Below are 25,032 nucleotides of genomic sequence, written 5' to 3'. Positions count from 1 at the left end.
ATTCATCTGTGTTAGAATTGTAATGAAACACTGCAGTGGGGGGAATTAGATTTCTAGACAGATGCTTCATAAATAAAGAAGCATTTCATAAATATCAAATTATGCCACTATCTTAGCATGTGCAGGTTCTCTGTCATTACAGAAATGTGATAATTATCTCTGATTATTCATTATAATTTAAGAATGGATAATGAGTAGAATATGTATGCATGAAGGAGGGAAATACCTGTAGCACTGAGGTTTTACCTTTTCTCTTTTATATGGAGTTTCAGGAGGGTTTGCAGTATTAATTCAGTACTCATTTCAGCAGAGAAGATTAGTATGTGGTTAAGTAGTATCTGTTCAACAGTTCATTTAACTGTATGTTTCACTAACTGCTGAATAGTACTTTTTCCTTGCAACAAGCTCTTTCTCTTTGAACAGTACTCTTCCCACTGGCGCTTTCATAGATATGGTCAACATAAAAACTTATCTTGTTGCTTTTTAAAATCTATTTTATTAATTAAATAATTATATTTCCCAGTTTTATTTTGTATTCCAGACAGAAATAATCTGTTCACTGCCTAAATAGTTTCATGACAGGCAACGGCAACATGAAATTCTTAATACTCTTTCATACCAAAGTACCTGCTTTTAACCCGAGGGGCTACTTAAAAGAATGAGAACTGAGACAACTGGCCAAGATACAGACATTCTGTGAAATTTCTACTGGAAAGGGTTCCAGTCATGGTGGTAGTTGTTGACCCCATAGTACCAGCAACAGGTATTTGACAGACATTCCCTAAATTATTTGATAAAGGGAAGTGAACTGCTCATGGGATGCTATTTGGTGAATGATTTCTGTCACCACCTACCTAATCTGGATTAGAACTGTGGTTAGATTTAAGAGATATATGGACAGGTAATAAGATTGTGAGCAGTAATGAAAGTTCATTTCAACAGAGGAGAAAGTTTTCAGTGATGGATGTAATTTGTTAGGATTCCAGGAAGTATGATGCAAGGCCTAAAGGGAAAGTAAAGGAATAGAAGAAGAGCATGGTATAGTGAAAATTTCTCTTTTCATACATGAAGAGGTAACAGAATGTGCTAACATATCTGCAGTAGCTCAGCTGAGCTAGCACAAGAAGCACAGGTGACAAAGTACAAAGAATAAGAAGAAAGAAAACAGGAGGCACATGACTCCTGGACTTGTTTGCTCTAGAAAATCAGGTTGGAAGAGACTTCAGGAGAACATCTAGTCATGCCCTTTGCAACCAGGAAGCATATGCCATCTTGGAGGTGCTCTGAATGGCAGATGAAACATGAAGCAGCCTTGTGATTGCTTGCTTCAGAGCCATGCTGTGATTAGGCACAAAGGAATTTTTTAATGGGAGTGAGACATGAAATAAAGAGTGTTGAGAAAAACTGCATTTTAGTTCAGTATTCATTTCCTCAGCAGGTTTTACCATCCCCAAATTATTCTTGACAGACTAGTTCCAAGCATTTACCTCTTTTACACTGATTACATTTTTATTCCATAGCAAAATTTCTTATTTCTTGTCCATATCGTATCTAAAACGTAATGAGATCTTTTACAATTTAATTAGAATTGTTACAGAGTAACAGGCTGCAAGTCTTACCATATGCTGTAAGATACCATCTAAAATCTGTATGCATACAGAATTTTATTATCACATGATCAGATAAGAAACTTAGGCTATTCATCATTAAACTACTTGGGAAGTAAACAGAGAGATCAAGAAATTCTTGTCTGCAAAGTGCCATAACAGTTATGTATTACCAAAGTGTGACAGTAAGGTCCATTTTGTGAACTGAAGAGAGGTTTCAGCTATGTATCACCTACATGCAATATTCCTGTATCATATTCATGTATAACTATAGCAATAGACTCATCCTTATATTGTATTAATATTAATATTTTGTGTGTGCAGAGGTGTTCTTAGTTATTGTATAATTCTGAATCATGTGGTAAAGTCCAGTCAACACTCTTTTGTGGATTTAAATGCCAATCAAGTAGCTCTGGCATTTAATTTTTATTAATCACAAAGTACTCTAAACTTTCTCAGAGTCTGATCTTTTCATCCTAAGCTTATTTGATCTTCATCCAAGTAACCAGCATGATTCAGTATTCTCCCAGGATATAATATTATAGTTTGCAAAGTGATTGTTAAATGCATTAATAATTTCAATGGGATCATTAATAACATCTCTTGTCAGTGACCTAGCTCGGATAATAACTTTCTTGTGACTTGCATGAAGTAAAATTTTTTGGGGGGGAGGGATATCTTTTCCAGAGGTTTCTAGATGTCTTTCAGTTGTTTTCCAGTGACTGAAATAGCTTTTAACTGTGGTATGTCTTGAGGTTTAAGCATTCATTTCTAAGAAAATGTGATAATTGGTTAACCAACCATTCCTCTGTAGTTGGCCTGATTGCTTAACCTAACAACTCCACCAATATTTGCTGTAAATAACAGTAATTATATGTATTTTTCATGATAATGTCATGTTGTTATAGACTAATTTAAGGCAGCAAGTGTCTAATGACACAAGTCATATAAATCTGTTAAAATAGTATGGCAAAGAGATCTATTCTGGACTGAAAATTTGGCAGAATTTCAGTTTAAAGAGCAATGTATCATCATTGTTAGTATTTTCATGTCAGGATAGTCACATGGTTGCAAAGGGTAATTCTCTGGTTGTTGGCATACCATTAAGAACCCCAAAATATGCTGTAACTTGGAGAGAGAGACGTTAATCATCTTTGTCTCCCTTTTCACCCCTGCCATTTTGATGGAACACTGTCTTGCAGCATTCATCTTGCAGATCACCATACCCTCTTGCAACCATAGCAAGCTATCTCTGTGTATCTCTACATTCTCTATATTGCTCTGTCCTGTTTTTCACATGAAGGATAAAGAAAGTCCAACTACTTGTTGGCCCTGCAAAGAGATTTCCACTGTTCAAGCAAGGATAACATTTCCTTCCGCTTTATCTACCTTGGTATGATGTGTAGCAATGGAGCCAGGGACCAAAGCGACATCCTTTGTCAAAGAAAGTAGGTTAAGGAAAAGAAATTCAGTTGTGGAAACAACAATATAGCCTGCTAAAACAATGAGAGGGAAATCTCTGCCAAACATTGACATAACTCAGTAGCAACCAGTTTTGTAAGTAGTTGCCTCTGTGCATTGCCTGGTGTGAGAAAGCCAGTTTTCACTGTGGCTGGACAATGAGAAAGTCCTTAGGTAGATCAGTGCTTCACTGAAACATATTCTGGCTACTTTTTTCTGCTGTCTCTTTCCATGCGATACATCCAGTGTTGTATAGCTGATAAGCAAGATTTATTATGCATTATCAGCAGCAGTCCCATCTTTGACTCTTTTGCACATACGCTGAAAGGGCAGAATGGGGTCCATAGCAGTAGACTACAATGTTTACTATGGCTGGTGTTCTTTGGACAGTGAATGAAGCAGCTAAGCTAACATGAAGTTAATGATATGTGCAGGACCACTCATTTTACTGCATGTCTTCTGTCTTTCTAGACCTAGAAATTTTTTTTCAGATGCATATTGTTATTATTGGACTTTTGGGGGATTATCCTAAACTTGGAGGTATTATTCTTCAGTCCATTCCCTAGGTCAAGCTAGAGTCACCCATAAGAATCTCCATCTTCAGTCAGCAACCAGTGGGTGTAACTGAGCTGGTTGTAACAGCTGGGGAATGCAGGCATTCATACAATGACTGTGTCATTGTATGCATTGGCATAAGCATCACTCTAGGAACTTTGCCCTATTGTGCTTATCCTCTTCCCTTACCTTTCCCAGAAGAAAAAAAAAACCACCATTGGCTAGTTTGGTGGTTGCTTTACTCTTCTGAAATATTCAAGTGAAGCAAAGCCTAAAGACAACAGAAGGGTCCCCAAATGACTACAGGCAGAATTTTCCAACAAACTCCAGCTAAGACAATGATTAGTAGAGAGGAAAGGAGGCTATTCAATCTGGCCTTGTGTTATGCAGTCCCTATAGGTGTTGTTGATTAACAAGTTACTAAACAAGGTACTAATTATGCATTGTAGCTTTAGACTGTGAAGTCCTGTGTCCTATAACTTTAACCCTTCTTTGCATGTAGGCAAATTGGGTAAGTACTTATCTTCTCTCTTCAGATGAGAGGCTGAAACTTAGGTTGTTAGCATTACAGAATCATAGAAATTAAAGATGGAAAAATTTTATTAGATCATCTACAGTAGTTCATCATCTTGCCAATACAAGCATTTTACTATAGAACAATGACTCCTTGCCCAAAGCCGCAGAGAGAATCAGTGTCAGAGCCAGGATTAAAACTCAAGGAGTTTCTGGCTCCCTGTCCTCTACTCAGGCGGCAAGAGCATACTGCAGAAAAGCTAGATTGTCCAAACATTAACAAAAAACAGCAGGGATGATTTGATTAATTCAGATTTGTTGCTAAAAGGCCTGTAGTGGTTTTGATTAGCCCTTGGGCCCTCATCAGACTTAGAGGGGTGTGTGTGGTAAATTTCCTTTTACCAGTATATTACCTAGAAGATCTTGAAGTGATATGTGTTCTTGAGAAATGTGCAATCAAAACAGTACTTCAAGCAAAGCCCTATAAATATCTGGATGAGCAACTTCATGATAAATAGGTCAGACTTTATCCTGCAATTTCTTGAAGGCAGGGGCTGTGTTTTCAATATGTCCATACAGTGCCTTACCGGACACTCTAAACAGTACTGTGATATAAATTAATAATAATTAATATTTATTTATTGGGCATGAGAGATAAAGTTAGAAGTTATTTCTGAGGTGTATCTTCACTTGTTCATAAGCTGTTGTACCATGAGAGGTCTGTATGTTTAGTCCATGGGGCTATTTGTGGATATCAGTTGTTCTGTACCCCATATATATTTGCAAGGACAAATATTACATGTGATGTGCTTATTATTGTTATTATTATTGCATAGCACTCAGTATATATATTTCTATAGACACTCATGAAGCATCTATAGAAAGAAAACTTAAAAAGTCAATATTTACTGCACAGCTCAGTTTTCTCTTCAACACCAGAATTTTCATTCACAGGTTTTTACAGTAAAAGTAGTATTATTGGGACTGGAAACAGTGCCTTGTATTAAAGTTTTCAGATGTGTCTCATTATAAATCTTGTTTCCAGTAGCTAAACTTTAACTATTTAAGGAAACCTTTCAGTGATATTTATCTCCCTCAGACAGGATTTTTTTTGAGCAAATTTTACTCTGAATAGTCCAGTTATTTCTAAGAAACCAAGAAAAAAATTGCAACTATTTTAGTGAGAAGATTTCAACCCTTGTGTTTTGGAGCAGAGATATAAAATTTGTCAAAAGGTGATCTTTATGTTGGATGTCTATTTTCTTCCTGTTTTGAACAAAATTTCAGGATGTTACAAGTTGTTCTGGCAGCAGGTTTTCTTCACTTAACTTTTTCCCACTTAAAAATGAAACTTTCCACTGATCTGATTCTGTTTACTCTTGAACACCAAGGTTTTTACCTCTTCAGTGCTCTTTTGGTCCTTCCCCAGTTGTCAGATGACTTCTCAGACACTAACAAATGACACTCAGTGTTGAGTTTTACATTGCATTTTAGCAGGAATCTGAGAATGAGTGGTTACATGCTGTGGCAATGTGAAAGCTAATGAGAATTAGCTCTCTGCATGTAGCTAAGGTTGTGCTTTCACAATCACTTGAAGATGATCTAAGTAGATGCTTCTGCCAAAAGTGGTGACCTCACCTATCCCCAGGCAATGGTGGCATATTCCTGCTTCTTGACTTTTAGAGGACTAATCCAGATAAAGACTACTAACTTTTTGGCTGAATTAGTTTTCTGACACTGTAACCATGCAGATGGTAGCACAGGGAGTGGGAGTAAGACTGCTTGCCTATGGCAGGGACAGGGAGTGCTAGATCATATAGCCCTGAAATTATCTTAAACTAATCACTGGCAGACATGTCCTTCTCACTTTTCCATTGACTATATACAATCTTTGAATTCAGTCAACAGTCCATTAGTATGGAGATTAGTTGATAAGACATATTCAACAACTTTTGAATATGCCACTAGAGAACCTTATCTGCTACTTGAAAATTATTAGGCATAGTCATAGGGATTTTGTTGTATGCCTGTACTTCCTTTATTGAATTACAGACCACCTGATTTGCACATATAATTTGGTCATGAAGGATGGAATTCATTTTATGTAACTTTAGGTGTCTGTAATGTAAACATTGAAAACTGAGCTGACCACCTTTAATCATCAATTAAATGTTATTGGGACTTCTAGATTGGAACTTGTTTCGATAACAGGTGTTTAGAGGGATTAATCATGTTCTAAGAATGCTTACCTTGCTCTACTGAGTAAATAAAAAATTAATCCTCTACGGATGAGTAGTCACATGACAACATATGCACTGTTATATGAGATGAAGCCAATCAAAAAACCTAACCATCTAAGCTGGTGAACTCAAGGACTGGTTAGGCAAGGAGATTTGGTCAGAGAGAGACTGGAGTTGTTTGGCAAATTCATGATGCAGCCGGGAATAAATGGGGCTGAATGTAAGAACAGTCAACTACCAGCTCCCTTCCTCTTCTAAATGCCAGTGGTCTGTGCCATGCAGCAAGATATATCGGCCCTTCTCATGACTCATGTGGGTATCAAAATAGTCCAACTTGATGGATGTTGCCAATATCATACTTTGCTGGTTTAAAAACATAGGCATTTATTGAAAGTCAAGTACTCAAATGTGAGAATTGCCATTAAGTTCATCCCTAAAGGATCATCATCCATGCTACATTCTGCATGAGATGGAGATCTCAGGTGGGAGTTTACACTGTTTCTATTCAAGATCAGCATATTTCCCCAAACTTAAAGGTTGTACATGCCTATGTAAAAAAAAGCCCAAAAGATATGCCTGGAAGAATGAAATCAGTAACCTCTCCCCACATTCCCAGAGGAGGAAAAAACAAAGAAGTAAGAACATATAAGTCAGTGAAGCATTCTGTTGTACTACTACATGCAAATAACTTGAAAGGATTTAAACAGATAGAAAATATTTTGTAAAAAAACAAAACTTTAGAAAAAAATAATCCTTGCAAAATGTAAATAACTGTTTCTAAAAGACATATAAGTATTTTTGTTTGTTTTTAAACAAAATCTGACATCTAACTGTGTACAGTAATATTGTCATGCTTTGTTTGGTGTTATGTATTATGGACAAACTGAATCAGAGATCTATCTGCGTAATAAAAATTAGACAAATTTTAAGTATTTGTTGAACTGAGGCCAAAACAGTAGTGTTAACACACAGTTCAATTAAATTACATTTTTAATATAAAAAGTAGAAATATATTAACTGCAATTGAGTAATATGTAAGAAACAAACAGCTAACATTTCAGCTGGGCATTTACAGCCTTTGGCATGTAACTAACAGCAACTTCAGTGCACGTTAAATGTGTTAGGTTAAGCACTATGTATAGGAGCATGAGGCATGAGAACAACTTCAGCGTATGAGAACAGGGGATAGTCCCAATGAAAAGCACATCTGTAAGTTTCATATACTGTGAATTCCCTGGCTCCAGTTGCAGATCATGCCATTGTTTCTAAATAACTCTGAGATTCCTCCCTGTGTCAGTGCAAAGCATTGTTAAAGTTTAATACTACTTCTGTGCTGCTTTTTTAGTTTTCTTGGCACACTCCACTGAAGAATAGGAATGCTTAGGGCTAAAAATTAATAACTTAATTAGACTAAGGCCTTCTATTACTGGGCTAAATTCTGAGTCCTTTAACTGAGCAGAATTCCCACTAATTTGAGAGGAACTTCCGTTCAGTTGACTGCATAACTTGAATCATTGTCCTATGTTAACCTCTGGTAGCTTAGTCTTGTTACAAGATACACAGGGAAAGCCATCTTAATCCTGAGGAGCTGAGTCTAAAAATGGGTCACTAACAGCCCTCTTCTAAAAGAGATTTTATGTCCTAGCTTCAGCTTGATTTAATATTTTCAACTGCTGGTGATGCAGAGTACCTCTTTTAGAGTAGCTGAGGGTTTGTTTTTGTGTTACTACTGCTGCATTCTGGGAGAGCAAGAGTAAAATTCTTTTATTGCTTTTTGGTAAAACCAAAATCTTGTTGGAAATGACTTGCGTATTCTTTTGCTAATCCAGCTACCTCCCCCAAATTCTCCGTCATTTTGGATGAGAAAGCCACTGGGAAATTTTGTTGTGTTGCACTTGAGGATGGTTGCATTTCACTGATGGAGAAAGCAGGGATTTCCCCCTCCATTTCTGTTTATGACAGTCAGTAAACAATATGATCTCGAATACTTCTGGAAGAAAGGAATAGTACTGCAAGAAATATAGCTTTAAAGACTATTTCCTAAGGCTTCTAGCCTGGCTCCATGCATTGTTACTTTGTTCTCAAAGCAAAAGTACCTTATGGGAGAACTATTATTAGCATTTTGATTCCTTAAGGAACTTATTATTAAAATAATGTAAAGGAGAAAAACAGCCAGCTCCTTGTCAAATGTCAGCTTTTCTGACAGTAAGGGTAAGATTTTCAGAAGTCCTCAGATTTACTTTACACTACATCTTTTCAAGTCATCAGGAAAAATTATATTAACTTTGATGGAATTTAGACCAGAATGAAAAAAAAACATTAGAAATTTCAGAGAAACAGAAAATTTTTGCATTGTCATCTCTTGGTCTCATATACTGACATTTATGGGAATTTTTCCATTCTGTTTTTCATTGCATTGTGACTGAGGTTATCACAATCCTATTCAAAATCTTATCTTAACCTTAGAGTTAAGCCCCTTTTGATGGATTTAGGAAAAATGGTTTAAGACATTTCTTTTTCATTCAGTGACCTGAAGTGGTGAATAATTTCACCATAACACTTGTAAGTTATTTGTTATTATCTTGTTAATCCAAAAGATGCACCTTATTTTTCTTCTTAATTTGTCAAGCTTCAATTTCTAGCTATTAGTTCTTGATATTTATCTTTTTTAATTAAAAAATCAACAAAACCACTATTGAAAGTCTTCTCATTTAATCACTAATAAACTATTATCAGGTCACCTAGTTAGCTTCTCTTGGATAAATTAGCTAAACTGAGCTTTTCTGTCCTGTCATTCTAAGACTAATTTTCCACACCATGATCCATTCTTATTTTGCTTTCCTGGGCCCTACGGGACTTTTTTAATATCTTTTTTTAAGTGTGGGCATCAGAACTACACACACTATTCCAGTAATGGTCTCACTGGTCAGAATCACATGTAAAAATCACTACAAAATGTATTATTCAAATACTATTGCGATAGGGGCCAGATAGTACCTAGCTACCCTGATAGATATAAAAGCTGTAATAACATTCCGTTCCAACCTTTTCTTTGGTTTTGGTTCCTGTGGTTCTATGCACTCACCATGTTCATTTTACTTTGAGTTTTGGTTGTTCCAAAACCATAAAGTGAAACTCATTTCAGCCCACAGTTCTTCCCCTTCTGCCCCCTCAATTTTGTGTTGAAACTATGCAAAAATGTGCATTTTTGTTATTTTTATTTAAACACAAAAATAGTTTGGCGCAACTGTGCTGAAAACTGGGTCATGGCTTGTTCAGAATATTTGCAGCCCTTTCAAGGAACATCAGTTGTACTTAGGGCTTGTAATGAATTCTGAATCTAACAGAGTTTCAGGTGGCAGGTGTGAACATCGTCCTGAGTTAAATGGCTATGCTTTTTAATGTTTCGGAATATGCTACTGTGAGTTAATTCCCATTCTTTTTCTTCTGGTGAGTTACTGATTGAAGCTAAAAGTCAAAATATTTTCGTATTTGGAAGGTAAGTAGCAGATTGAATGTAGTTCATTTAAATTAAGTTTACTGAATGCAAAAATGACTCCATAGGGAATTAAACTGAGGTCTGTTTTTCAATAACATTTTGGATTGTGATTTCCTCAAAACACTGCCCTATACAAACTGGGTTCAGCATGGTCAGGCTGAGGACTCACAACAAAGTCACAGCAGAGCAACAGTTACAGCATGGGAGGATGTTTTCTGCTCAAAGCAAACATAAGGTCATCCAACATGAATGTTTGGACACGTGGTTGAATTATAGAAGCTTTGTTCAGTCTTGGTAGCTGAAATTGTGTATCCTCTCAGCCAGTCAGTCATATATTAATAAAACCTAGCTTAAGTCTCAAGGAAAAAAGTTATATTGCCTCACATATGAAGGAGGCTAAGAAGACAAACATAAAATGTCACAGAATTTCAACTGGTAACTTGTCTATATGCCCGTAATGTAGATTGCTGTTAAAAATTATCTGTCTTGTGGTATCTGTTTAGTAGTATGAAACTTTTGGTAAATGATACCCAAATCTTACATGGAATTTAACAAAGACTGCAAACCTTTTGGTGCAATAGGCTGGATTTCCAGCAAATATGGGGCAATTTACTCTTTGGAGGAGAACTGTGTAAAGCCTGCCTGTTTCAGCTATTTTTTGCTTTTGATCTGATACAAACCTATAGGCTTAAATGAAAAGGAAAAAACTTTTCTTTGGCAACTTCAGTCTTGCTCTGAAACCTGAATGAGACTGGACTTCATAGGAAGAATAGGTTCCATACTTTATCTCTAAATGTGAATGGGAGAATGGTGACAACTTTGTACTTCTGTCATCTTCACTCTGAGCATGGATGACAGGACAGCTAAAAAAAAGCTGTCAGTTCATTTATGTTATTTTTATAAATAGAGGACAGTATGTTTACAAGAATTCAATTTCTTTAAGGAGTAAGGAAATCAAACCTTAGAAATGTACTTTGAGCTAATAGTAATCACCACAATGTCAAAGTAGCACTGAGGGATTTAGAAAGTGAATCCCATGTATATCAGTTAATTTTATTAAATCTCTTTGTGATGTCTTGAAATTAAAATACAAATTTCAGCCCAAGAAGTATGGAGCTATTATTCAGATCATCATGCATAGATATTGCAAAGAAGCACAGAATCACAGGTTACTGTATTTTATGAAAAGCAATGAAGCTCACATCAAGAAACATGGAGTTACTTAAAACTCAGCAAGTTGTGAAATTCATTGCAAATTCAAGACCCATTCCATCTCTCTGAAATGTCTGGGAAACCTTAAAGTAATTCATGGTCTGAATTTTTTTTTTTTTTTTTTTTTTAAAGCATGAATCAATATCTGCATGAATTTTGGTGATCAGTCACCACATGATTCTGCTATGATGAAGTCACTAATGTGCTCCTGTGAAATCCAGTGGAGGGGCTGACAGCACCAGGGTATCTAGTGGATCCAAGCCAGCTGTTGCTGACTTCCTTAAAAATAGTGTAGAACATGAAGCCAAGGCCCTGTGTAAATTTTTTTGTTAAATTCTTGGGAGTGTGGAAAAATTACAAGTCATGTGACAGCAATACTTATGAAAATGCCTGTGTAGATGCCCTTATGTCAGCAAAAACGTGTGTTTGTTCATGTAAATACATCTCAGAATGTAATAGATCTTATAGACAAACTAATGAAGTATGGAGTATTTGCAGGGTTGTGGGAATTACTCACAATATTTGTTAGAATGATTCAAAAGCTGGTCAAACCTAAGTGGAAATCTTGAATATTTTTCAACTCATGATAGCAAACATACAAAAGTTTTGAGTGCTCCAGTAAGTAGTCACTCTTCACTTTAGCAAGCATAAGACACAGGTAGAGCTAAATAAAATATGTGCATATGTTTCTCTGTTTCTTTTTCCTTACAATTTCAACTCAAACTGATGCAAGTCATATGCTTCTTCAGTATCGGATAAAAATCTCCTTCAATTCACTTCTATAGCTAATTTTCTGCTTTTAGTTGCTTCTCGAGGTCATCTTTTAACCTGTTATTACTTTTTAAGTGTCCTTTTTGTTGAATCTCATCACTTTCATCAAATGAACACATATTCTCCATTAGAGATTCATTGCTAGTTATCAAGCCACTTTGCCACATTTGTGTTTTGGCTATCTTCAGCATCTTCAAATATCAGTCACTGTGATCACCTGTTCATTCGGTCCAGACCTGTATACGTGACACAGGCTAGCCCACTAATCACATGACTCCCAGAAAATGTCTCCAAAAGAAATTAACTATCTGAAATCCGGGAACATGGATCACAAAGTTAATCAGATAAAGGGAGGCATGTGTCATATTATTAACATTTAATGCAGAGATCTGGTTTATTTGCCATATAGTCTTCCACTCCATGAGAAGGTTTTGTCAGCTCCAGCTTAACTGGCAAACCCTACCCAGCACAGATGAATGCCAAATTTTGTGCTAACCCTTGTAAACCAAAACCATCATGTTTCATGTAGCTCTCTTCATATCTGCTATAATACCTAAACAAAATGGGGTGAATTGAGGACAGAGTTGCAGTCCTAACTCTGAATTTCCTAGCTTTTGTGGGCTTAAGTCATACCCTTAATGTTATTTGAAAGTATTTTTTTGTGGTTTAATATATACTATAACTTGTTCTTTTGTGACAACTGGATTTATACTGGCTTCATCCCTAATACCACTGGAAACTGGAAGCAGGTCATAGTGTGAGCCTGTCTTCCAAATATTTTAAACAGAAAGTCACCATTCTGCACTCATTGCTCTTGTTCTCCAATAAAAGTTCAGTGTTCCATATTAATTAGAATGATACCTCTTATGTCAATACCACATCCAACTTGTAGACTATTTGTCCTCCTGAATGTTAAAGGTGAACAAATGAACAAAAATCTCTTTGTGTTTTTTCTCCTTTCTTTTTTATTCATATGAAAAGGCCTGGTTTTAATGAAAGGAGTGATTTTTTACACTAGAAATTCTTTTTGTGTCTTTTGATTTGATTTTCCTTGTCTGATTCCATAGTTGCTCTATTCTATGTTTGAACATTTTAATGCTACAGGCTGCATTCATGTTGACCAAAGTCTGCCTATCTCTACCTATAAGTACTGTCTAATATGTCTTCATATTAAAACCACAGGCCTTAGCTGTCTGAGTAACATAACATCACATAGGAAAATAAGTTCATGTTTACATGTGAACGTTGACATAAATCCTGCGTTGAAGTCCTGCCTCCTAATGACTGCTCAGGTCACAGACCTAAATGCTATTGCTGGAAGTCAAATCACTTCCAGCAGCATGTTCTTCCTCCCACATATGTACATGAGCTTTTTAATTTTGAAAAAAAAAATCCTCTTCTTGCTACACCAATCCTGTGTAGGATTGACTGCCTGCAGAACAAAATACATACCAAAACCATATGCTTCTTCTTGAGGAGGAAGATGCTGGATCTTCTCCTATATGGATAGAACGCAGTTTCACGAGAACCAAAGGAATGGACACATCGATGGGAGAAAATGAGTGAGGGGAACAGGGGAAGGACAACTGGAGAAGAAAGAGAAGATCTTGAAGAGTCCATGGGTACTGCTTGTGTCCTTATACAAGCAGAGAACAGGAAGTTCCAAACACAAGCTTCACCTCATCACTATGCCATACACTGTTTTCCTCTCAGGGAGTGATTTTATGATCACTTCAATGCAACATGAGTGAGGGCTGTCACCAAAACAGCTGTCTCTCCCTTCCCAGCCTTCTGACTGTATGTTCCTCTCCTGTCACCTTCCCTTTACAGGCATTAGGGAGAGACCATTTGTTCAGTAGGTCAGCTCAGTGAACTGATCTGGCTGCAGACGGATTCTTTATTGCTACCTTTTTCGCTAACTTTTTCCATGCCAACTTGCATATGACTTGGACTATAAAATTACGGAACTTCACCCTCCGCTGCACTGATATAGCTATATGGTGGCCTTTTTTCGTTTTTTTCAATGATCTGTTTACAGTGCAGCGCCATAAACAGTTGAGATAAGAATGAAGGGGGAGTGGATGGGAACATTGTAATTTTACTTTACCACTGAATGAACTGTAACATTTGCATTCATACAGCATTCATTCATACAACATGCATATAGCCACAGAGAGAAACTGGGTAAAAGGAAGCATTCCAGAGACAGAGAGATCAGAAAAAGTCTTGAACAGCTAATCTGGTCTTTGTCTGAACAAAAAACTTTGCTGAAGTGACTTTTGTAACTCAAAAGCTTTTGTTGTATATCCAGAAAGTCAACAAACACTGACTTATTTTCGGAAAGACAACTGTTGTTGGCATATTACTTGGTTCCTTATCTTTTCATAAAGGTGTAAGCCAGCATTTTAAAGCAGATTGAGACAAGAGATTTCAGGAGCTGGGAGCTGTGATTTTCAGGCCTGTTCTCAAAAGCTCTGGATGACCTTATCCCTGTGCCAGCCATGGGCTAAAACGGATTGCTCAGAACACAATGTAAGAACTATATTTGCTGGTGAAATCCCTTTTACGCAGATTTGGGTCTCAGCTCAATACTGTCTAATTTAATTAAGGAGCATTTAAGCAAGCCTCATTTTTGCAGCTGTCTTAAGGCTTTTTTGCCATTAAAATAAACCAGTATAAAACCCCTCTTTCTTTGTTGTTTGAGGTAGCTTTCACTTTGCAGAAATAATAAGGGGCAGATACAATGCCTTTTTGTTATTAAAAGTCAGAGTTCTGAAACACGATAGTAGGCATTTAGAAGATGAAGTGTTGATTTTTTGTCTTCTTATTGCACACCATTTTTTCTCCCCTATTCCGAGGCCCATGTACTTACCCCCTTTATCACTTCCTTGTACTTTTCTGACAATGCAAAGAAGGCAAGCTGTTTTTTTTTTTAAGATGGGGGAATTTCAAACGCATATAAAGCTGTCATGGCAGACCACATGTTACCATTTCTTCCACCTTTCTTCCTTTTTGGTGGCTAACAGAAGTGTGCATGGGGCTCTGGCAATCCCAGACTGAGAAAATAGCTTCCTAGTAATGTTGGTGCAAGCTACATTAAACTTAAGTGTTTCATCTGTATGGTTTTGCTGAGAACAGCAAAAATTGACAAGACTGAATTTGCCAAAAATAAGGTGACATCCCAGTAAAGGGGACATCTGCTCAGATTCTCAAAGTTGGAAGACCTCGCCAAAATGACAGTGGTGACATTGTGGCAGGTGAATAGTAGTTAGGTGGTTGTCTTGCTGCTTCTCCAGGAGACAGATCATCTCTTTATTATTGCCAAAGGTATTAAAATATATACATGTGTCTTGTTTCCATTCTTTTGGTCTGAACTCTAAGTAGCAAAAGGAGTTTATGTTTGCTACATCAAAATACAATATGGAGGAATTTGTGTATGTGTGTACACACATACAACCACACATAAATGCACACAAAAACAAAAGTTAGTTTTAATTTACTTTAAAATGCATAAGTGTGAGATGGAAACTAGGAAAATCCATAATAAGACTGAATGAAGTCCCAGCACCTCCTAAGATTTGAGAACAGAAAGCAGTTTTCCAAACTTTCATGTATGGAAATACCAGATGGACTCAATGGGTGTTCTCCATGTTAGGAGCTTCCAGGGCTACTTTCTCGATGTCAGCAGCATTGCCTTATAACTTGTTTTTAAAGGACATCCAGTATCCACAGCCACCACTGATTTAACTGGAGCTTTGGGTGCTCAGTGCCCCTGAAACTGGACTTATGGCTGCCATGATACTTCAGGAAAGGCAGTCACACAAAAACAGTTTAGGGAAATTAACATCTGGCATTGGGTTAATGTAAGATTTGCTCAAGGTGACAATTCCTGGTAAAAAAATTACACTGGAGAGGAAAAACAAAAAAAGAAAGAAAACCTGACTTACTCATAGCGTAATAACACTGTGCTTTTAAAATGCTTTTAACCACAAACTGTTTGGAGCAACCAACTGCAATCTATTAAGTTTCAGCTCACAGGGATTTTACTTTTTCCTCAACCCTTTCTTGTATGTTATATAAGTATTTTTAGGAAATTCACAGTTCTTACTGAATTCAAAAGAAATATCTAGCTTTATGAGGAAAAACCAACTAATACCCACAGTTTCTAAGGTAGACTCTGGAAACTAAGGAGATTTTTCAATATTGATTGATGGATATGTTCTATAATAAATTATTTTTCTTTGTCCTGATGGGAGTTACTTCATTTTAACTTCAAGGGCAAATCCAGACTGATTTATACAAGTGTCATTATAGAGAATACTGGAACTTTTGTCACATTTCCTGCTTTGGGATGAGTAAAGTAAGCAAAAGTTGCCTTAGAGAGTATATCTATCCAGAGAAAGATTTTTTTCAATATCTAGCTTATATGGGAGAGATTTTTACATATAATATATATATATTTATCCTTCTTGAATTAAGTAATATAGGCAATACTTTAATACTATACTGGTACCTATAACCACAGTAATTCTTTCTTTATCCACATAGACCTTTCAGGAGTTTCAGTGAGAATTGAAACCTGTTTATCTCAGTCGTGATGGAGCTTATATATTTTTTCAAATTAATAAAAAAATCCAACGAAATTCTTATTGGAATAACATCACCACATATTTTTCCATCTCAGTTTTAGGAAGTGATTATTTTTTTCTGATGTGCAGTAGGTTATGTTGTTTGGATAATCTGTTTGGGCAGTCAAGAAGCAATGAAATCTAATGACTAAACCCTACTTTTCATAGATTTACTGGGGTAGTCCATTATCTGCTATTCTACTTTTGTAGATTTATTAAATATTTTATGGAGAAGGCTTATTTCACATTGTATCAGACTATGTTAGGATACCAGTTCTTGTATCTAGGAATAGAGGTATGCTTAATGGCTAGAAGTGTTCCATAATGCTTCTTGGAAGCTGATTAAGGACAACTAGTGTTTGCTTTGGGACTGTGATGATTTTAAGCCTTATTAAAGGATTCACTTTGTATTCTTCCTCTCCCCATCATTCCTTTTTTGGGTATGCAGGATATAAATAGCTGAATCATTTGCAAGATTAAATTTATGAACCAAGTTTTAACATGGTTGCCATCAAAACAATATTGAGTGGTGCCAGAAGAGATGGGGATTTAGCGGTGAGGACTGGGCCTTTTCTCACATGGATGAAATAGTGGCCTTCAGGCAACAAGTCTGAGATGACGGAACAGAGGAAGAGAAAGGAGCTGCTTGGTGAACCAAGTGTCAGTATTATAGTACCTGGAGAAGAAGGCAGTAGGAACAGGAGACAGATCTAGCTTGGGAACCACTTCTGATTTTGACACCTAATTCAGAACAAAACCACCTTCATCTTGGGCCTGGCAGCTGATAGTCAGTTAGCTGATGGAAGATTTAAAAGAAAATGTTAGTAGTGAAGAAGCAATACTTGGAAGCATCTCTGCCTACTGTTTTGCCAAAAGAATACCATTAGACTTGGTTTCTATTTCATGCAAACTTTGAGAGGATATCATTTGTGATGATGGGCATTGTGCCAAAAGTATAACTGGGGGCTGTGCTAAAATCTGTCTCTTTTAAGGCTGACTGCAAATATTGTTTTCTAAACTGGATAACTGAGCAATAACGATCAGTGTCACATAAACAGAAGGCTAGCTCTTCTCCCACTTCAAGAAGCAGTGTTAGCCTGATGCAGAATTGTCAAATGTCATCTGTACTACACATCCCACTTGAAAATGAAAGAAGGGTATTCTTGAGTTTTAGAAATAAATTAGTAACTCAGTCTTCACACAAAACTCTCTTGATTTCAATGGAAATGCTCTGCATAACAGCATGGATGGATCCTAAGCCTTCAGCCTTCCCATCTGTTTTTCTAGGGATAAATTCAGACAGAGGGATGTATGTCTGATACAGAGTCTATGAACAATCAGGAATTAACACCTTCCACAGCATTCTAAACTCTCCCGGTTAAAGCTGATGCATATTTTGCTGGAAAAAAAATGCAAATGTATGTTAAAATAAATTATTAATACTACTGTAACTTAGTATATTAATAAAGTAATTTTACTAAAATTCTTCTAACAATGAAGATATTCTAGAATATGACATTGTCTTGTAGTTCATGGAGCTTGGCATATTGAAGAATGAAGCCAAAAAACGTACTTTGGAATACTTTGGAAGCATGGCATGTGCAGAGCACCATATTAATACTGTAAAGCTTATCAAATATCTCTAAGAGATTTCCAGGAACTATCTTCCTGCGTAAAAAAGGTGGTAAAGGAACATTTTCTGCTGGTACTAAGGTCACTGGGGAAAGGGGAAAGTTCATGGATTCAGAGAGGCTGTCAGGGTGATTGACCTCAGTTGCCAAGTGAGTCATAGTCTTTTTTTCTCTGAGAAATAACCCATACTGATTTGATTAGATTAAGGAGGTCTGGCAGATCATGATCTTAAAACTGTCTGTACCAACCCTTATGGATGAAAAGCTGACATTGTATATTCCAGAATAGGACAAGGGTCTGTATTAGACAGAGACAGGTGAAAAGACCTGAAGAAATTCAGTCAGGCTCTCCAATATCTATATGGGTTACTCATATAGAAAATGATTTCCTGCCTGATAAACTAGATCTGCATAGAGGTTCTTCACTGCTTTACGAGTTGTTTTCTCTGAAGGTTTTATTGTTCTAAATAGATGATAATGAGCACTGTTACAGATGACTCTGCACTTAGTGGTCCTGACACTGTCCCAGTGAGAACATGGATGGAAGTTCCTCCCTGAAGTCAAGCTTGCAGAGATCATCTCAGAGACCCACAGCCTCAATCTCCTCCTAGACGAAGGGAAAATAAAGGGCTCCTTACCAAAAAAAATGTGTCATTTAGAGGTTTTAGGACCACTGAAAGAGGCATAATGGATTAGAGGTGCATGAAACTCAGAAACTGTAACAGAGACACTCTGGGACACACCAATGCATGAGGATTTTGTGAGGACGAAAGATAAAACACAGGTTAGATGGATCTTCAGTGTGCTGAATGTGCTTCATAGTTTTTATAGAATAATATAACTCAAATGTGCTTAACTCAATTTAAAATTTTACTTTGTGGTTGACCTTTTACAGATTAATGACACAGTTTCAGTGGCAGGGCACAGGAGACATGCCAGTTACAGTGAGTAAATAAATACATTAAGAGAAACTATATATATTGTTGCCTAGCAGAGAACCAAACCATTTTTTCCTGAAAGCCACATGAACTTATTTTCCAGGTCTTAAAAATGGCTGTGCATTGGACATCAATAGAAAGGAACTGGAAGAGAGGCGTGATTTGTAGTAGTTGTGCTTTGGATGATGGTGATAATTATTATAATATCCACAAATACTTTTTGCATGAAAATAAATATTGAATTTAAAAAATATTGCCAGAGCATTAAGGTCACACTCCAGCGAGATATTTTGAAACATGCTTCACTTTACTGACTTTAATTACTGTCTCTTTAAGATCTTTCTACCAGTTTCCAGATGTTACCTCAAATCTGATATGGTTGAACGAAGACTCTTAATCTTTTCCCTGTTAATCCCTTTTACCTTCTTTCTAATCTGTATGAATAATGCTAATCTGTTTACTCAGTCCGAGAACCTAGGCATAACCTTTGGGTTGGGCTTTATTCCAGATCTTCACATCCCGGCTCTTCATGTGTCTTTGCTATTTCAGACCTTCGTTCTGGGCTGGGATGAATCTGTCTCTGAACATGCCTGTCTGTGTACCCTAACTATAAGTAGACAACAAAAGCAAGTAGTTTGGATTAGATACATTTTTAGCAGGCCATAGTTGGATAAAGTGAATCCCCATATAAGATGATGAGGGTCTGGGTCAAGGATTTAGCAACAGGGAAGAATAGAAAAGGTGGAATATGAAAGATGATCTGGAGAAAGAACTTCTAGGCATAGCATCATTTTGAGACGTCTGCACAAAAAGGTTGTTTTCATTGTGTCTGGAGTTAATAAGAACTCCTTTCCCTTTTTTTCTGAAGAAAGGCAGATCCATGACTTTTGTCTTCAGAACAGAATTGAGATACATGTGTTGGAGGAATGTTACTGAAAAGAAGTCACCTAAAGTGTGAGTATTCAAACAGCAACAAACTTTGAAAATAGCAATGAAAACCTCAGTGTTTACACTAAACAAGGAATGGGTGCAGGAAATAAAACCTCAGTCATAGGATCCTGTTAACTTTTACTAGTAGAAGGAATGGGCTGAATGTGACAGTTCATATTCTCTTCAGTCCCCGAAGACTTGGTGATGTAAGAGTAGGCTACCACCTGTGAAGATTATGCTGTGTTCATGGTGTAGTATGCAGGCTTATTTTCCTATGATTTGGAGAACTGCTTTTGAATCAATCAATTTTGTAAAGCACCAAGGCAATTCCTGCCTTTCAGTGATACTAGAAGCTAATAATCTGTCAAAGCAAATGTTTCATTTTCAAAATATGAAGTCATTTGCCATGTGAACTGTGTGGATTTCTGTTTGTTTCATGTCTATGACATACAAAGCCTGAAAATATGTGTGATAGAGGGGGAGAAAGGCCTCTAATTTGACCTTGTTTTGTATTTTAAAAGCTCTCTTATATTTCTGTGTGAAAAGAGCAGGGCTTTTAATAATCACTTTTTTCTTTTTTTTTTTGTAAATGATCAAAAAAGAAACTCAACTTTAAGCAGGAAGTAATCAGTTGAGTTTTCCTCTCATTTCTTTGAAACTTCCAGGATCAGCTATCCTTTCCTGAAGATCTTCAGGTAGTTTCCTTCTTTTCTTTTTATTTTAATTTTTGGTGACTGCTCTGTCTTCTAAAAAAAAAAAATGATGGTAAGCATACTAGCAATAGTGGCACACTTACCAGACTGAAGATACAATTGCTGTATCCTTTATGGAGGTATCTCTAGAATATATAGGAGTATATCTAGTTTGCATTCATACTGCAAATATATTTAGTGTACATCCATATATCTTGTGACTGGGTGTTGCGATTCCTTCTCAAGTGGAACTATTTTTGCTCTAAAACTACCCCATCAATAGAAACAGAGGTGGTTCTAGGCTAATAGAGCCAGAGACTTAAACTTCTTCAACACCAGGGCTATGCGTATGAGGTATTGATTTGCATTTGCAGATTATTTTTTGTTTTGCTTATATGGACTCCAATTACAATTAAAATGAATTTTTATTCATTTGAAAATGGACTATGAATGTTAATAGGATATGTAGAATACCTGAATGAATATAATTTCTTCAGGCAGTCAAGGCACATAAATGTATTCCATGTTTCCAGATATTTTTCTACTTCTCTGGCAATTTGAAATACAAAGTTCTCATCTGCCTCTTTCAAACTTACTGGCCTCCACTGCACCGTGATAAAAAAAAACAACAAAAACGGCATGAAGTCTAATTTTTTTTTCCTTTTGGAATGAATATTCAAACAAGCTGTGTTGTCCAGATATCCAAAATGTCTGTGTGGTATTCACAGCAAAGGTTATCCCAGTTTCAGAAAGACTGGAGTTAACAGATTTCATGAGCATTACTTAAGTAAAATTACCACCTAAGTGAAATGGGAAAACATCACATGAAAAACAAACAAAACTGTCTTGTAAAAAGATGTCTTAAGCCCAAATGAAACAAGAATATCATTGAGTCTAGTTAAAAATTGAGGTGAAGAATTGGAAGAAATTTGCAGGGAACTTTGCCATTTTCTTTTACAGAAAATGAATGGATGTGTTCCCATTTCTGTGGAAAATTTTGGAGGTACCTCACATAATTCATAATTGATTTTCCACTAAACTGTTGAAAAATCTTTTTTTGCTTCTTCTGCTAAAGTGCAGCACCAGCAAAAATCTGCAGAACATCTTGGCAAATTCTTCAGAAATTACCTCAAAAACCTGAAAGCATGATGTCTCTCTTTTTTTTTTCTTTTTTTTTTCTTTTTTGTATTTGAAAAAGAGAATACCATGAACGTGTGGAATACATTAGTTCCATAATTCAGTAAAAGGCCATAGTGCTGTAGTTATAGCAGTACATTTTAGCAGAACATTTCAAATGACACTTTGAGGTAAACTTTATACTTTTTAGATTTGAAAGATAATAGTGCTTTTTTAGAGCTCTAATCTATGACTTAGACGCCATACACCAACAAGTGTCAAACCTGCAGTTGGTTTGCTGTTTCCTAGATTTCTAAAAGTCGGCATATTAGAACTTAATCATCTCATGGATTTTATTACTGTATGATGAGTCTTTTGGTTCTGAGTTGCTGACTGACTTTTCTGTAGCAGCAAAAATGCTTTATTATCTGGAGAGCAGCTGAAGAAATCAGAAGTTTCATTTACTATGTGAGAACTTTGCCCACAACTTGAGCACAGTACAAAGAGCCATTAGAATTAACATTAATTGACAAGTTCACCAGAAATGCAAGGAGAAACAGTTATCTTTTCCTCTAAAGTATAGTTCTGTCTGCACTGTTTTGAGGTCTTGTGTTTGATATAGACAGGAGTGAGATGTACTTTTTTACTGCTCATATTGGAGCTGTGCTGCGGAGGAAGAAGTCTTCAGCTAAAGCTGAAGGTCCTTTAGAATTAAATACACATTTTGCTGCTGATGTCAGTGGGACCAGCATTTCACCTTTAGGTTCCATAAAAATCAACCTGGAACCATTTCCAGTGCACTAAACTGATTTTTCAAAATAGTCTCCAGAGCATCTTTTGCAAAATTACTTACTTGGTGGGCTTTAGAAATTTTGCAAAATATGCTCTGAAGCTCATTTTGAAAATTATAGAGACCCTAAATGAAAAGGTTTCACTTGCTTTCTCAAGCTACAGACAGTAAGCTACCATTTATCTCCTAAAGACCTTAAGAATATGTTTTAGTTTATCTATGGTATTAGTTCTGGTCATAGCATTGATATGAAAAAGTGTAAGATTAGTTTCACTGATAGTACTTTTAAATTCGTACATCTCACTTGGCATTGGTAAGATTTTCAGAAACTTTCAAAAAGATTTCTGTCAGTAATTTCTGTCATTGTAGATCCATTATATAGCTTGAAAAGTATGGCTTAAGACACAGATGTATACCTTTGTTTCTCATTTCCTGACAGCTAGTAATAGATTATGCATATTATGTTGCTAGGACCTAGTTTCGCTCAAGCTTATTTTCAAAATGCCCATTTCTATCTCTAGCTTGATAGAGAGCCAAGGCTGGATGTGGTCATGTTTTCTGAATTGAAAACCTTCAAATACATACTAGAGTTTTAACTGAAAATTCTCAACTGAAATACTAATTAACTGACATGGTTACCACATGATGTCGAAGCCAATGCTGACTATCTTCTACATGTAAATGTTTAAAGTGTATGAATTATAGCCAGTTTTGCACTTCAAACAGAATATTTCTGGTTTAGATATAATCTAAAATTAACAAGTTGATTCCTGCCTTCAATATTGATTATTTAGTGACTAATTTTGAAAAAAAAAAAAAAATCCTACTTGATTTTTGACATAGAATTTAGGGGTTTTTTTCTCCTTGCAATGGGTTGTACAGCAGGTGTATCTGTTACTCATAGTTGTGGTCACTTTTGGTGAAGATTGCTCATTTGGTTAAGCTCTAAACACATGTTTATATGATGCAGATCAACTGAGCTTCACTGTATTCAAGGCAATACCTGTCTGTAAGACACTAAAGAGAAAGTATGAAATCTGACTTCAGGTTAGCAATCTATTCTCATATTATTTCAGGTTTCAAACAAATTGTCAGAGAAGCCTCCACCCTCTAGAATCCAATTTAATGATTCAAGGCTTCAGTGCTCAGATATTTTTGCTACAGTGTACTTTGGCTGTGAAGCTTCTCATGCTGGTATTTATGAGTGCGACATGGATCAATTTACTAAAACCACACTAGAAACTTAGTTGATTTATGTGACTTATTTATATTTATTTAGGATGCTAATTTTACTACTTTAAATTTGCTGAGCTGCAAGGCTTTGTGGATACCATAAAAAGAGTCTTTTTTATTTATTAATTGATTAATTCTGTAATAATCTGGTGCTACTTCATAATTAAATTGTTCTGCATGTTCACAAAGAGAAAACTGTAGGGGAAATCAGTGGCAAAAGAACTCTCAGCCCTTCCCCCTCTATTTAAAAAAAGAACATTATATCCATTTTCAAGTTAGCATATCCCAAGGGAAAATTGCTATGTAACTTCTATTCTCTCTCAAAAAAAAGCTCTTCAGTCAGCTACAAAATAATGGCCAAAGATTTATTCTTTAGTTCTTGAAGATTACTTCAATACACAGAAAAGTTAAATGACAGAAGTACCTTACTAAAAGCTGAGTATTAGTGTTAATTTCACTTTTTTAATGAGTTCTTTTTAGTTACTGTTAATTTAAACTGATTCAAGTGGGGTGATTTGGATGCAAATTCCTCTGTGTAATTTGTGGGGGTTTTTTGAAAAAGAGAAACTTTATAACATAATGTATTATATGCTGGAGGAGACCTTTGACTTAGATAAATACACAGGTTGGGAGTAGGAAAGTTCAATTAAATATAGGACTTAAGAATGTATGATGTCCTCTTTTGCTGTTTTAAATATGTCTCTGAAGAGATACAAATTGGTGAAAATATTCCTGGATGTAAGAGTGGTAATATCAGCTAATCCACATTTTTTGGGGTTTTGGGGTTTTTTTTATAAAATCCTTTGATATGTGCAGAAGAAAGGTGAAATACTCCAAACTGAATTATCTTCCCTTTTTATCTCTCATATTCTCATCTGCTATGTTGTCCCTTAGGTGTACATGTCATTCTAATTCAATTGGCCATTTTTTCTTTTCATTCTAATTTCACCTTGCTTTCACCTTTATTACTCTTTTCTGCCACAAAATCTACAGACACTGTCTATCCTTTTGGAATCAGTGATTCTCTTTGACCCAAATTTATACACAAGATACTACAAATGATAAGATGCAATAAGTATCAAATAATACAATGTTAAATTCTGCACCGTAACTCAAGACGTGGAAGGAAAATTATTTGTGTTTTGCACAGCATCAAAGAAATTATTGTTACTTAGTCATGTGCTGCAGAAATTGGAAGTACAGATAGCTTAAGATC

Source organism: Pelecanus crispus, chromosome 1, assembly GCF_030463565.1.
Source record: "Pelecanus crispus isolate bPelCri1 chromosome 1, bPelCri1.pri, whole genome shotgun sequence".
NCBI classification, from domain to species: Eukaryota; Metazoa; Chordata; class Aves; order Pelecaniformes; family Pelecanidae; genus Pelecanus; species Pelecanus crispus.
The sequence above is the reverse complement of the archived record's forward strand: the minus strand, read 5'-3'. Positions refer to the sequence as shown.